The sequence below is a fragment of the Hibiscus syriacus genome, unplaced genomic scaffold, assembly GCF_006381635.1.
Source record: "Hibiscus syriacus cultivar Baekdansim isolate YM2019G1 unplaced genomic scaffold, ASM638163v2 tig00117034_pilon, whole genome shotgun sequence".
In the NCBI taxonomy this organism is placed as follows: Eukaryota; Viridiplantae; Streptophyta; class Magnoliopsida; order Malvales; family Malvaceae; genus Hibiscus; species Hibiscus syriacus.
Genome location: NW_024063533.1, coordinates 14,332,790 through 14,349,088, shown reverse-complemented (window position 1 = coordinate 14,349,088; position 16,299 = coordinate 14,332,790). Strand labels below are relative to the sequence as shown.

Genomic DNA, 16,299 nt, shown 5'->3' with positions numbered 1-16,299 from the left:
GAAGAGATCCGTACAGTTAGCGAGTTTCCTAATGTCTTTCCAGAGGAGTTCCCTGGTTTACCTCATGATAGAGAGGTAGAGTTCGAGATAGAAACATATCCGGGATCTGCACCTATTTCTATGGCATCTTATCGCATGGCTCCAAAAGAAATTAAGGAGTTGAAGGTCCAATTGCAAGAATTATTCGATCGACGATTTATTCGGCATAGTACTTCACCATGGGGAGCTCCAGTTCTGTTCGTGAAAAAGAAGGATAGGTCGCTAAGATTATGTATTGACTATCAGATGTTGAACCAGATGACGGTCAAGAATAAATATCCACTACCCAGGATTGATGACTTATTTGATCAGTTGCGAGGAGCTACTGTATTCTCTAAGATTGATCTTCGTTCGGGGTATTATCAATTGAAAGTTAAAGGATCTGATGTTGCAAAGACGGCCATTCGCACTAGATATGGTCATTATGAATTCTTAGTGATGCCTTTTGGTTTGATGAATGCTCCTGCAGCTTTCATGGATTTGATGAATCGGGTGTTCCGACCATATTTGGATCAATTTGTGGTGGTCTTTATTTATGATATTCTGATCTATTCTCGTACTGAGGCAGAGCATGACGAGCATTTGAAGATCGTTCTACGGACTTTGAGAGAGCATCGTCTATATGCCAAACTAAGCAAGTGTGAGTTTTGGCTTCAAGAAGTGTCGTTTCTGGGGAATATTATTTCTGTGTGAGGTATTCAGGTCGATCCAAGCAAGATTAAAGCTATTGTGAATTGGAAACGACCCAAGAATATCTCTGAGATTCGCAGTTTCTTGGGCTTGGCTGGTTATTATCGACGTTTTGTTGAGGGCTTTTCGATCATTGCTTCTCCTTTGACAAAGTTGTTAAGGAATAATGTGTCGTTTGACTGGGGTGAGGCACAACAGGAGAGCTTTGAGAAATTAAAGGCAGTATTGACTCAAGCACCAGTATTGATTCAACCAGAGTCCGGGAAGGATTTTACAGTGTATAGTGATGCGTCACACTCAGGACTCGGTTGTGTTCTAATGCAGGAAAGTAAGGTGGTGGCTTATGCATCCCGTCAGCTGCGACCGCATGAGTGTAATTATCCTACTCATGATTTGGAGTTAGAAGCAGTGATTTTTGCCTTGAAGATTTGGAGACACTATCGTTATGGAGAGAAGTGTTACATTTTCACGGATCATAAGAGTTTAAAGTATCTTCTGACCCAGAAGGAGCTTAATTTGAGACAGTGCCGCTGGCTAGAGCTTCTAAAGGATTATGATTGCGTGATTGATTATCACCCTGGTAAAGTTAATATTGTAGCGGATGCTTTGAGTCAAAAGGCGGTAACAGAGTTGAGATCTTTAATGGCCAGGATGAATTTATATGACGATGGCACTCTGTTAGCAGAATTACAAGTTAAGATGACCTTGGTTGATGAGATCAAAGCTAAGCAGCCCCTTGATAGCTCCTTGCTTTCCATCTTTGAGCAAGTAGAGCAAGGGACAAGCTCAGATTACGCCCTTGATCAGGATGAATTGTTATGCTTCAAAGGTCGGTATTGTGTGCCGGATGATGCTGAGTTGAGGCAGACTATCCTTACGGAGGCTCATAGTAGTCCATATGCTATGCACCCCGGTGGAGATAAGATGTATCGGAATTTGAGAGAGAGGTATCATTGGGTCGATATGAAGAAGGACATCTCGAATTTTGTGGCGAGGTGTTTGACTTGTCAGCAAGTTAAGGCGGAACATCAACATCCATCAGGTTTGTTACAACCTATTAAGATTCTTGAATGGAAATGGGAGCGTATTATTATGGATTTTGTTACTGGTTTACCTATGACTCCTTCGAAAAAGGACTCAATTTGGGTGATTGTTGACAGACTTATAAAGTCAACTCACTTCATTCCTGTACGGGTAAATTATACGTTGGACAAGTTGGCGAGGTTGTATATTTCAGAGATTGTTAGATTGCATGGTGTTCCGTTATCTATCATTTCAGATCGAGATCCGAGATTTACTTCGAGATTTTGGAAGGCGCTACATACGGCTTTGGGTACGAGATTGGATTACCTGACCTACCCGACCGACCGACCCAACCCGACCCGACCGTTGACTTGACTTCCTTTGACCAAAACTTAAAATGGCTTTGACCGACCATTAAACGACCGTTAATCTTTTCCGAGTATACCTATTCTGATAGTTTTCGACGTCCCAAATCCGTTTCCGAAGTCCGTTTTGTCAAATTCGAACCCGAAAGCCTCCAAATCGACGGTCAAAGTGGTTGACTTTGACCAATAATTTAAATTTTCAAAAAGACATACTTTATGTTTTTCGACGTCCTGATTCCGATTCCGCAATCCGTTTGGCCAAATTCAAACTCGAAATCCTCCAAATTGATAGTCAAACCCTGAAAATGCTTATATACTTAAGAATTTAACTTTGAACATTTAAGTAAGATTTGGGGCTGATAAATTATTATTGTTTGAAGGTACAAGAGACTTCTGGATCGTTCGACAGCTCGACCCAGCTCTTCTAGATCAATTAAACCATGTGTGCCAGTATTCACCCGTAAGACCCGTAATTTTTATGATTTTAGAGATTTATTTATGTTACCCATAAGTAATATAGTGTTATTATAAAATAGGTTCGAAAATTGTAGCAGAGCGTGGTGAAACCAGCAATCAGTAGATCTACTATTTGAACCTATTATCGAGGTGTGTTCCCTAATTATTACTGAACTATTTTATTGGTTTTAATATGAGGTACACTAAGTTCTTTGGTTACTGTTTTATTGATGCACCAATTTAATGTGATGATTTATGAAATTTGTGTCACGGTGCAATTGAACTTTTGGATTGAATTACAATAGTATAGCTCTGATCAAGCTAATAAACAGAATGGGCCTAATGTGACTCTTGGGGCCCCAAGATACATTAGGTTGGCTTCCCTTGCTGTGTGCTTAGGGTAAGCTATATGGACTTAGACTTACGGGCTTAAGGATACAAGCTCTAAAGCTTATCCTTAGGTTGGCTTTCTTTTTGCTGTGTGCTTAGAGTAAGCTATATGGAAAATAGTTTTGGAAATTCTTGATGGTGTACAAGAAAAGAGTTTAAACTATGATTTTCAAAAGTTAAACTCTTTTATGAATTTATGAGATTTACTGGACTATGATTTGTTTAATGTACCTATTGTGATTTTAAGGTAATATTGAGACACACTGAGCCTAGCTCACCTTTCGAAAATGTTTTTTCCCCTTTCAGATACTGTTGGTTAGATACATCGGTTCGAGCACTTGGAGGATCAACATATCTCTTGAAGTATATCTGATTATAATGTTTTATCTTGCTAGTTGACTTTATTTTGGTGACATGGACCTTATTTTAAAGTATCGTATTTTAGGATGATGACACTTTTGCTATTACTATTCGGTTTATCGTGATTTTGATTTTTAAGACATGTTTTAAATTAATTTTTTTACTTATTGGTATTATATTTATGAGTTAGGTTTTGATAGTATAATATCATGTCCTTTATAATGTGATTTTAGAATGATTGAATAACGGTTTCAGAAAATGTCTTTAAGAATCATGTATGTGATCCACTAGACTTAGTCGAAATGCATAGGCCGGGTCTAGGAGGTTACATAAGCTCTATACCCAAGCTCTGTGTCAATTAAGTAGGGGTGAACACTTTGCTCTCATAAGAATTTATTCTTCGTATGAGTCTTAGCAAATAACCTCTGGGGTACACATACCTTATACCTTCGTAGGGATTTATTCCTCGTATGAGTATAGAGAAGTGAATCCCCTCGAATTTAACTCGATCTATTTTAGCCTATAATGGATAAGGATTGAGGGTTTGGCAGCCCAAGGGGCACCGACAACAAGGACAATTCGAGTACATTTTCCCATAGAGCCGAAACAATGCATATAGTGAACCATATAATGGTCTCCCTAGGTAAAGCCATACCGAACCTCTGCCCGTTAATAGGTATCAATAGGTGTACACAAGGGATGAACGACTTTAAATCTTCATTTTTTCTTTGAATTCATAAAATAAGTTTCTTTTTGAATGAAATCATGTGAACTAGATACCATGCGGTTAGGGTCTAATTCTCAAAATAAATAATGTCTAGTAGAAACATGTCCAGGTAGAATTGCTATTTAATAAAAGCATGTTTGGTTAGATATCATGATGGGGTAAGTGCTATATTTATCTCTTTATAGCACTTTTATCTTTACCGATTATCTTATTTGTACCAACTTATTTCTTTTTATTTTTGTACATTTTATCGCCTTCTTTACATCACATCATCATAACGAGAAGGTGTTGATCCATAGTTGAATATCTAATAAGAAACTTTTCATAAATGGATAGGAGGTTTCACGATTAGATAGACAAGGGCCCATATATGAGTTGGTATCCTAGAGAATCTTCGAGAGAGATGGGAGACAATTCGTTCAAGGACAACACCCCAGATATATCAAGAAGTGTTAGCATCAACAATAAGCAGAATAAAATTCAAGATTGAAGAAACAAATGTCCAAGATGATAGATAAGATGTCTATTTTAGTTAAAAGAAAATGCATTCATGAACAAGGAGATAACAAACTAAATGAACGTACATTCATGGCGAAAGTAATGTTAGATATTCAAGGGCCAATCGTAGGACAAGAAGAATCCATTATGTCTGAGGAATCACACACTTTCACCATTTGTATCAACAAACCATCTGGAGGTTCAAAGATGTTCAACTCAAAGGGAGTGGAGGCAACCATTGTGAAAAATCAAGAAAGCAAAGATGGAAAAGTCCTTGGGTAAGATTCCAATAATATATGAGAAATTGCTCTCAATGCTTGTCGAGAGAAAACTTATAACACGAATAAAACCCAAGCTAAAGGAATAATTTCATCTTGAAAGCTATAGTGGTGACATTGAATGTAATTATCACTTGGGTTGCCTAGGTCACAACACAGAAAATTGTGGCCATTAAAGCACAAAGTTAGATATAGGGCTATAAATGAGATGAGACGAGACAGATAGCGAGCTACTCGATAAATACTCAGATCGAATGGACTCGACTCGAGCTCGAGCTCGACTCGAGTTCTTAACGAGCCGAAATGAGCTACTCGATATTCAACTCGAAAAGCTCGTGAGCTACTCGAAAAAATGTTATATTATAATTTTAGATTTTTTAAAATTACATTATTAAAAATACATTATTGATAATTATAAAATTTTAAAAATATATTAAAATTTCCATAATACAACTAAGACATCTCATCCCTTATAATTATGTGATAGGGTTTAGGGTTTAGGGTCTATATTTTAGGGTTTAAGGTTTAATGTTTAGGGTTTAGGGTTTATAGTTTAGGTTTAGGGTTTATAGTTTAGGGTTTAAGTTATGCACATAAAGCTAATATAGAAATTATGCAAAATGATGTTATGTGACTCCTAAATAAATCATTCACATACTTATACATAAACATATCAACATGCACAATAAATATACACAACTACTTAAAGAAGACAATCCTAAACAGGGACTAAATTATTACCAAAACTAAAGTGTGCTTACACGATACATGCATGCATACAAATGAAATGCAAATGCACATACATTAAGATGAAACAATATAAGATTAACCCTACTATTAATAACATAAAGTCATATTTTAAAAATGTCATGAAGGACCAAAACAATATAAAACTGAAAATAGGCATACAAAGTAGAAATTACTCATTAAATTAAACAAGCCAACTAAGGGATTACAATGTCAAATAATTAAAATTACAAGACAAAATTGAAAACAAGCAATTCTTGAGAAAGAATCTTGGCCATATCCTTTTCATGGAATCTTGGGAATATGTTCAACTTGACATAGGTTAGATATTTCCTCAGCAATTCTTGAGAAAGAATCTGCAATGTAAACATATTATTTGGAGGACAAGATCTGAAAACTATAAGCAGTTAAAACAGTATAATAGAACAACCACTATGAACCTTTGAATCAGCTAATCCAGCAGAGGCTCGAGTCTCTTCTTGGGATTCACTGAAGGCTTTGTCATCCATATTAGCACCCTTAGGTTGTGACCTGAAGTGGCTGTAAACTACAAATTGTGCAAGCATTTCAACTGTTACAGGGTTAGCAACATCCTACAATTGAAACCGGGTACTTTTTAATCCTATTAAGATTTGATAATAGAATGCCAAGAACTACAACAACAAATCAAAGGGACAACAAGTGAAAAAAGAAAGAAAAAGAGTGAGATAGTGTATTAATTGTTTGGCAAAAAGAGATTCATTTGAATTCTTTTTTCCTTGCCAAACTTCTCCTTATCCAATCAGTAAGTCGCTCACAACATTAGTATTACTATTCCTGTTTCATTTTCTTTATCAATCACTTATTTGCTTTTATTGTTTTTCATTTTTTATGTTTCTATTTTATTTACCGCTTTGTGTTTATCTCATGATTAATGAGATAAAATTATAAGTAGATCTGATTAGATTTTGTTTCTTCTCTTCGTTTGAATCTGACTTACATTTTATTTTATTTTGTTTTTGTTCTTGTTTGTGTTCAATGAAATTCTTAGATCTGGTACCCGTTTGTCTGAAGCTGTTTTTGATCTTGAATTCGGTTTTTTTCTGCTTCAACAAAATTTGCATATGTTAATTATTGTTTTTCATCTTACTCGGTTGCATTAATCCAATCAATAGGGAGAGATAACTCCATCAATTGTCTGATTAAGTGCTCGAGGTCTGATTATGGTTCCATTTCCATGTTGAATCGAAGTTTTCGTTCCTTGATCAGGAGTGGAGAGATCTATAAGTTGAGGAGGCAGAACGGTGTTGTTGAGCATTGGGTTTACTTTTCTTGTCACCTCCTTCAATGGGAGGCATTTGATCCTATTAGATATAGGTGGATGCATTTGCCAAGGATACCTCCCAATGAATGTTTTATTTTTTCAAATAAGGAATCATTGGCTGTGGGAACTGAGTTGCTTGTTTGGGTCAGCTAGTCTTGGGGAGATTGCAATTTTAGCTGGTGGTTGTGATTCTCAGGGTAATATCCTGAGCTCTGCAGAAATGTACAATTCTGAGACTCAGAAATGGGAGACTTTACCAAGCATGAATAAGTCAAGAAAGATGTGTAGTGGGGTATTTATGGATAAGAAATTTTATGTGATCGGAAGAATTGGTGGAGTTGGGAAGGATCTACGGGTTCTCACTTGCGGTGAGGAGTATGATTTAGAGACAAAAAAGTGGACTGAAATTCCTCAGGAAGATTTGTTTTTGAAGCAAAGATCAAAGATGAGAGTAAAAAGAAGCTTAAAATATATGGATTATGCATTTGTTAGTTGATATCCCACGTCGGTGGTCCTTGGGGAATAAGGGGTAAAGTGAGTGTATAAAAGGGGATGGGTTTTCAGCAAATGAAACTTAACCTGTCGAGTTTAAATCGAGCTTGAATCGAGCTCGAGTCTTGAGGTTCAGTAGAGCTTTTGAATTTTTTTTGAGTTCGTGCCTTTTCGAGTTTGAGTCGAGTTTCAATATTATCTTTTGAGTTCGAGTCGAGCTTGAAAATTTTAGGCTCGCAAGTTTTTGAGTCGAGTCGAGCTCAGCAATACTCGAGCTCGACTCAGCTCGTTTACACCCCTAGTCAGATATTTCATTCGGGTAGGAGTACTGAGTTTCAAATAAGGAGAACCTATTTTCTCTAAAATCCCAACATTCATCAAAATACCTATATATGTGAAGTTCAGGACAAATCAAAACATTTTTGTGACAATCCATTGCTCGAAGTCAATTCCAAACCACCACTCGACAATTTGAAATTCAGAAGAAAGTCAAAAGTCTAAATGTAATGTTCCTCGTACCAACCCTATTCCTATTTCATACCGAGAATTATATGGTAAGATGCTAGAAGCATGAGAAGTGGCCCCATAACATGTTAAACATTTGCAACCTTTGTATACAAGGCGGAATAATTTTAACGCTCAATGCGAGTGTCATACTGGGAATCGTGGTCATTCTATCAAGGATTGTATTGCCTTCAAAACTGAGTTCAACATCTGTTAGAGTTTAGAGTATTAGATTTTCTGACAAAAGGTCAACCTAGTCCAACTAACGAAGAACCAATTGAATCTGAAGTCAAGAGAATTAATGAAGATGCTTAAGAGAAGGAAGTTTAATAGAAATATAAAGCTCAAATTAGTAAGTTGAAGAATGAAAATGATGATATGACTAGAGAAGTTGGAGGCAACACAATATGGTTTTCAAAGATTTGGTCAAGCTTTCAAAAGCATGGGTTTGAGTGATACCCTAGAAGAATGGAAAAAAGAGTCATTAAATTGCAAAAAGAAGTTGAGCAGTGGAAAATGTATGGCAAGATACAAGGAAGTCGAGCTAAGAAATTTTATTATAATCTATAAATTGTAGAAGGTCAGTGCAACAATGCCATAAAGGACTTGAAAAGATGTCATGCTAAGAATGAGAGGTTAAATATTTCCATAGTTGAGATAGAAGATTCCTATCGAGAACATAAGAACAAGAATGATGAAGAATTAGAAGACAGTTGAGCTGAGAATGAAAAAATGAAAAGACTTCTATATGATGCTGAAAATCTTGTGGAAGCGCTTATTGATCATATTAGGACTCCTACAGGGAAGGATGAACATTGGCGTTTACAACTTCAAGTGTTGAAACAGAAGATAATGAAAAAGACAAGGCCATGAAAGATGTTCTTGCTCAAGCGAGCACTGTGGCTTATCAATTGGTCGACCTAGCTGGCTTGGCAAAGGAATTGAGGCTGATTGAAAACTCGACATCAGATAACGAGTGGAAAATGACTTGGTTGTTGAGAGGAGTTGAGAAACTAGGAGCTAAAGCTGTTCATTATTTGTAAAGCTAGTTTATTTGATGTATTCAAACTTTCGTATTCAATGAAACTTGTTCTATTATATTCAAGTTAGGATCAATACCTTTTTCATTTGCATGTTGCACTTTTTTTTTTCATTTTGCATGGCATGTATTTATTTAAGCATTTATTTTAAGCATTTATACATGCATTATTCAGTTAAAATATAACATGGATTTAATTTACAAAGCATTTCATGGAAGTAATCATAATAACAATTCCAAATTCCCAAAGCACTCAAGATGGAAGCAATGCTAGAAGAACTGAAAAAAGACATGGAAGATAACATGCTCAACCACGTCATCAAGGGCCAGATGATTGATCAGATAGTGACAAGAATAGCTGAAAAAGACAAATGAATGAATGTTGTTGCCAACTTGAACACTAGAGAAAATGGTCTTGTATGTCCTCCGCTATTTAATGAGCATTGCAATGATTTAGGGGTATCTCGTTCGAATCCAATGAAAGGTCTTAACAAATCCATTATTCCAATTAGAATCAAACACCCTAAGCAATCACCAAATAGATGCAAAAGGTATTGATGTCTCTTACAAAAAGCTAAATGCGAGATAGTTCAGTTTGGTCCCTAACTTGGTCATCCCACACGAGTTTAAAGTGCCTAACTTTGATAAATATGATGGCACCAGTTGTCCTATGCTCTATTTGAAAAAATTCTATAGAAAAATTATGGGTTATCTGAGCGATGATAAGCTGCTGATTAATTACTTCCACGATAGTCTAGTTGGACCTGCAGTGGTATAATACAACATATTAAGCAACGACAAAATCAGGTCATGGGTTGATCTGGCCAGTGCTTTCCTAAATTAATATAAGTATGTTTTGGATTTGGATCCAAAACATCGAGATCTTCAAGATATGAGAATGCAAGCTATTGAAAACTTCAAGGAATATGCACTAAGATGGAGAGGGGTAGCAGCTCTGGTACAACCTCCATTGTTAGAAAAAGAGATGTCTTACACATTCTATAAAACTCTTCCAACTCATTTATTTAAATTATTGCTAGCAAATTCAATAAGTGATTTCAAAGTCCTTGTGATAGTGAAGGAGACAATAGAATATACAGTTCAAAAAGGAAAATTGAGGATTGCACCTAAAAGTTCATCCAATCAGTAGACAAGAAAGGATAATGAAGTAAATGAATTTCATCTCCAGCGTTCTCATGTCCATAAAAGAAAAGGGTCAACAGATCAATCGAACCCACCAAAGAAATTTCCTCGTATGAGCAAATATTTTTAGATATTTCAAGTGTCCATTGCAGAATTGCTCCCTCATCTGATTGAAGGTCAATATCTTGTTCCTAGACCAATGAAAGGAACACTGAGCTTATTTTCTCATAGCTATGATCCAAATGGCATATCTCATTTCCACATGGGGCATCTGGGCATTCCACAGAGAGATGTAGGTCACCGATGGAAGAGATAGAAAAGCTCATTGATAATGGTGTATTGACACAAGAGTTGATTGAACAATGGATGCATACTCGATGAGCCAGAAATGGTCATTATCCATTATTTTGAAGCTTAGCTGCATTCCCATGAGAACATAACGTCTTGTTTGAATTTCTTTTCATATTTACTTTGTTTTTACAAATGTTTTTAAAGTTTTAGTTTAATAAAAGCTACCTTTTCAAGCTATGAATAATGAAACAAGCTATCTTTCGAAGTACAATAATAATAATAATAATAATAATAATAAATTATTCTTTTAGCTTTTTGACAAGTGACAAGATTGAACCATCGCAAAAAAAGGGACCCATGATCCTATTCCAGAAGATAAACCCAAACATCATACCCTTTTCTTATAGGGACAAAACTAATTTTCTCTTCCCATGAAGAGACGATCAAATAGCTTGACATTCAGGTACGTCAATGAGCAGACAAAATAAGGCATTTTTTGTGTATAACAATGCAAAATTGATTAGATTATGCTCCTATTGAAGACATTCAATGATGATCATAATCTTCACAGATGGAATAGTGGAGTAGATGAATTTAGTTTAAGTCAAATGATTGGAAATTTAACTCTAAAGGTGAATTTTTCTGACTTTCGATGACTCTCAGACTGTAACAGGTTCTTCTCAATGAGGTTAAGAAATCTTGAATCCGAATACCCAGGAGATTAATGAAATATCATCACAAGGTAAATGCAATAAAGCTAGAGTTATTTTGTTAAGGCAATTTGTTAAAGAGATAACTCAAAGTCATGGCTTTATGAATAGATTATATTCAAAACGTGAAATTAATTGGAGACATGGCAATTCATTGTTTGCTCCACTGTGGTTATCAAGTCAAAGATTTTGTGACGAGATGATTCCTTCAGCTAAGCCAAAATAAAGGCGAGTTAAATCAAATCAATAAAATTCAAGTAATAACAAAGTTCGATGTTTGAATTAATAAGGAGTGTCGGTGGACTATGAACTAAGGGAATTGAGAAACACCTATTATAGTAGACTTCACATAAGCACTCAGAAATTTTATTTGTAGGCCAATATTTATGCACTGCCTTTACTAAAGGATTTTATGAAGCTTGAACAAATGGGAGATTTCATAGAACTGAAATAGAAGTGCTCTAAAAGGTCTAGCAATTAAATATGCTGGTTGATTCATTTTGTCTGCATCTAGTTGGAATGTCAAGCCGAGAAAGAAAGGCATGTTACCATGTTTGCAAGGACTAAGGGTCCGTTTGTTTCACGTAAAACGTTTTCCAGAAAATATTTTCCTCATTTTCCAGTGTTTGGTTGGAGGCAAACTGGTTGGTCAACGTAAAACATTTTATGGTCAACATAATTTCCTTTATGTTTTCTGGAAAATGACTTACGGTCTGATTTTCCGTAAGTCATTTTCCGAACTTTTCACTTCAAAGAATAAATACTCAAAATAATTTATTTTATGAATTTAATATTAATATAATATTTTAATATCATTTTAATCAAAATATTAATTATTAAAATATTAAAATATATTTATTAACATTTTTAATAATATAATATAATATTTTTAATATTATGATAAAATAATAAATTATATTATAATAATATTATTTATTAATTTTATAGAAATAATATTATTAAATTATTAATAATGAATAATATTATTTATATTTAATATTAATATAATAATCTAATAATATTTTAATAAAGATATTTAAAATATAGTAATTAATATTTTTAAAATATAATATAACACTATTACTTTAATAAATAATTAATATAATTTATAATATTTTTATTTCAATAAAATATACTAATATTAATATTTTTATTAATAAAATTAAAAAAATAATATTTTAATATTTTAAAAATAATAATAATAAGTTTTATGATAAATAATATTATTTATTGTATTTAATATTTATAATAAATAAATTTTAAAAAATTCATCAATTAATATAAAAAGGGTTTAACAACATCTCCCAAATGTCATAAAACGTTTTCTAGAAAATGTTTTTTCAGAAAATGTAATTCATTTTACGAAAAATATTTTCAGTGAAACAAACGGACCCTAAGTAAGGAATGACGTCTCAATAACTGAAACCTTAAAAAAAATTAAGAAGCCAAACCAAAGCCAACCTATCAATCTTAACACTTGTCAAAGAGCTATAATTCTTTAAAATTTGAATATTCTTTTATTTTTATTTTCATTTCCATTAAATTAATGATTTGTTTCAACTGTAACCCTGGAGTAAGGGGCACCATTTTATTTTAAAAAATTATTTCATTCTTTCAAAGTCAAAAAGATGAAAAATATTTTCAAACAGTACAATCTCTCAAGAATAAAAGAAATCCATAAGGGTGCGTTTGATTCACGGAATGTAAGATTACCAGTGGGATTAAAAAATTACCAGGGAATAAGATTATTGGGAATGTTACATTACTGTGTTTGGTTGGTTTGATAGGAATGTAAGATTATCGTGTTTGGTTGAAGGAATAAAAGATTACTGGAATGTATATTTTACCAAATTGTCTTTGTTCTATATTTTTAACAAGTAAAATTCTAAATATTTAAATAAAAATCATTTATATAAAAATTCTATCTTTTGATAATATATTACTTGAGTATTTAAATATATCATGTATTATTTTAATTTTAATTAATATTAAATTTTACATAATTTATGGTTATGTGAATTGCTCATTTTTTGTTATCCTTTTTCACTATCATACAATGTAATTTTCACTTCTTTTGACATCTGTTTCTAAATCTGTTATTATATCTGCTCATTTTGAACCTGAAATGACCCGAATGTGAATTGCTCATTTTGAACTCGAAATGAATTGATTTAAACAACTTAAAATGATATGGACTCAACGTGATACGACCTGAAAATCCAATTGAAATCCAAATGATTAAGATCCCAATCCTGAAATGACATAAATCCATAATCAATCGAGCTTACATTGCTATTTTTTTTTAATGACGATTAGGTTTCGGTTGACAATACAACCAAGCATATGTTAGATACTCAATCAATATTATTGGTATTGTTGCATCTTTTCTTCCCCTTCAATGAAGCTTAAATTGCTATTTACTTTGTTTCATTGAAAGATGATCGATTCGTCCAAAAGATTCCACTGCAATTATAAGAAATTACTGTCACCTCTATCAACTAAAGGTACTCCTCAAATAAGAGCAGATGTGGGAGTTTTGGAGAAATGTAAATATGAAAACTAAGCATATTTAAACAAAAAGCAAAGAGGACTTACTAAGCACGACAATGATACATACAAGGTTAATTCAACATTTGAACAGAAAATTTCCTGCTTATGAAGACTAGCGATCCCACCCAGAGGGTCTTCATCTTTCTCTTGGTCTATCTCTAGAACTGCAAGAAAATGGCCAAGTATGAGCGTAATCAGCATAGAAGTTGTAGTAAAAAACAATAAAGCATCACAGAATGGTGTCATAAAATTTTAGTTGAGAAAAGGGGACCTCTCTGAACTCATTTGGTTAGTGTCTTGTCCAGTACTTTGTGAAGTGTTCGATCCTGATGTAGGAGCAGTGCCGAATGAACTGGTCGTCTAAGACCTATTTATATCCCCACCAATGGTGCCGCCGAATACAAATCCAAACAAAGATGGTCCTCTGATACTTGAACTGCTATTGAAACCATGACTATTATGAGGGTTTGATGAAGCAGCAACAAAGTTACTCTTCATTTGTGCCATCATACCAGTTTTCAGAGAATTTACAGCAGCATTCTGACTTCGAACAGCCTGGGAAGAAGCATTACTTGATTGCATATTATATCCAATGCCCAGACCGTAATCAACTCCACACACACCTCGGCCACCCCGCCACCACCCCTTCCTTTGCCTTTCTTCCTGCATGTTATATAGCATACATCACTTCAGAGTTCAAGGGGCTTTCATAAATGCAGCAAACATGAATTATCTTGGAAAAATATATAAAGAAATGGTGATTAACTTTTTGATCCCTGCCTTAGATTTTTTCACTTCACAAAAGCTTAAACAAAGCTTTGCTTGCATACAAAGTTACATGCAATCATATCACAAACATAACAACTACATTGTATGTCAAAGAGAATCGTACCTCATTTTCTTGCATCACGCTTGGACCTAAATCTCCCATCCTATTTATAGACAAAGCAAGTATCAATACACCATTATCATACACATAGATCAAATCTACAGATTTCAAGAATGGAGAACTTGTTAAGTGTTTAAGATAGCGCCATTAGTTATAGCATTGTTGCTTGAAACTGGAATGCAACATAGAAGACGACCAAAATTGAAGCAAAAAATGGGTGTTGCCTATCACTTTCTATTAACTTTAGTGAAAGGCTGAAAGCCATTGGCTACAAAATAAATATTAGTTCAAGGGATGAGGTTACCTTCATAGCAAGATCCATCAGTTCCGTTGAGACATTCTGCCCAGCAACAATTAAACTATTTACTAATTCACCAGCAAACCAAGCCTCCTTCTGAGTTATAAGAGCATAAGTAATGCCATCTTTGTCACCAGCACGACCTGTTCTACCAATACGGTGCACATGCATATCCATGTCCTTTGCAATATCATAGTTCACAACCGATTTAATTGACTTGATGTCAAGACCACGAGCAACAACATCAGTAGCGATGAGAACATGGTAGATGACAGATTTAAACTTGTATAATTTCCATTCGAGAAGCCTGATCTTTGTCACCATGAAGGGTAACAACCTTAAAACCCTTACTAGAAAGTTGAGACTCAATCTCATCAACACTAGCTTTCTTGGAAGCAAACACCAAAACATCACCCTCATCAATCATTCCAGGCAGCTTCTCAAGAAGCCAGGGTAACTTCTCAGAGTCTGAAGAAATTACATGAACATGATGAGTAATATCCTCTTTAGCTGTTCCCATCTCTCCAACTGTAACTCTGATTGGATCACTGAGAATTTCCCTGGCTAACTTCTCTACTTTGCGGGGCATTGTTGCTGAAAATAGTAAGGTCTGGCGGTTTATTTGTGGCTCAAACCCAAGGTCAAACATTCGATCAGCCTCATCAATCACCAAATAAGTTGCTCTCGTCATTGTTAATGCCTTCATTTTTAGCACGTCTATCAATCGACCAGGTGTAGCAACAACAATCTCACATCCTTCCTTTAGTTCCTTGAACTGGTCAAGTTTGGACATTCCACCATACACAGTAGAGGTACGTATACCATAGGCTTTTACAAATTTCTTCGCTTCCAAGAATATTTGGTGTGCTATTTCTCGGGTAGGTGCACATATCATTCCAATTGGACCCCCCTCCTGAAGGTCGGCTGATCCATAATGTGGACAATCATAGGAAGCACAAAAGAAGCAGTTTTACCATAACTCGTTTTTGCTATACCAATAACATCCCTCCCTGATAGGACAATAGATAAGGCTTGGCACTGAATAGTGGTTGGCTTTTCATACCCTTGTTTTGCAATAACACGTATTAATTCTGGTGCCAAACCACAATCTTCAAATGTCTTAACAGGTCTTGGGACATCAAAACCAGAAAAGCGAATAGCTAAACTCTTCCGGTATTCAACAACTTCCTGCTCAATCATTCCTACAAATGGGAAATTTTTTTGAAGAAAAAAGTGTTTTAGACAAAGAGTGACCCCAATCAAGAATATGATCCCTTATATTAAGAAAAAAGTGGCACAATATAAATTTATAAGCAATAACGACTAACATAGCAACGTGGCAATGATGCATATAATTTCAACACAATGCCAACAATCTCGGAGGATACTTAGCTAACCTAAAAGAAAAACTGAAAATCAATTATGCACCGTAAGTTCTAAATCATATGCAAATTTTATACTTCATTCTATCTTTAGAAACTATGCCAGTACCACTTAGAAGATAGTC

The 16,299-nt window shown here is 34.6% G+C and overlaps 2 pseudogenes; one reads left to right on the top strand and one right to left on the bottom strand.

The window, feature by feature from the left end:
• The first annotated feature begins 6,590 nt into the window (after nt 1–6,590).
• On the top strand, nt 6,591–7,372 carry LOC120196571 (annotated as a pseudogene).
• A 6,345-nt stretch (nt 7,373–13,717) lies between these two features.
• Nucleotides 13,718–16,065, bottom strand: LOC120196465 (annotated as a pseudogene).
• Between the last annotated feature and the right edge of the window lie 234 nt (nt 16,066–16,299).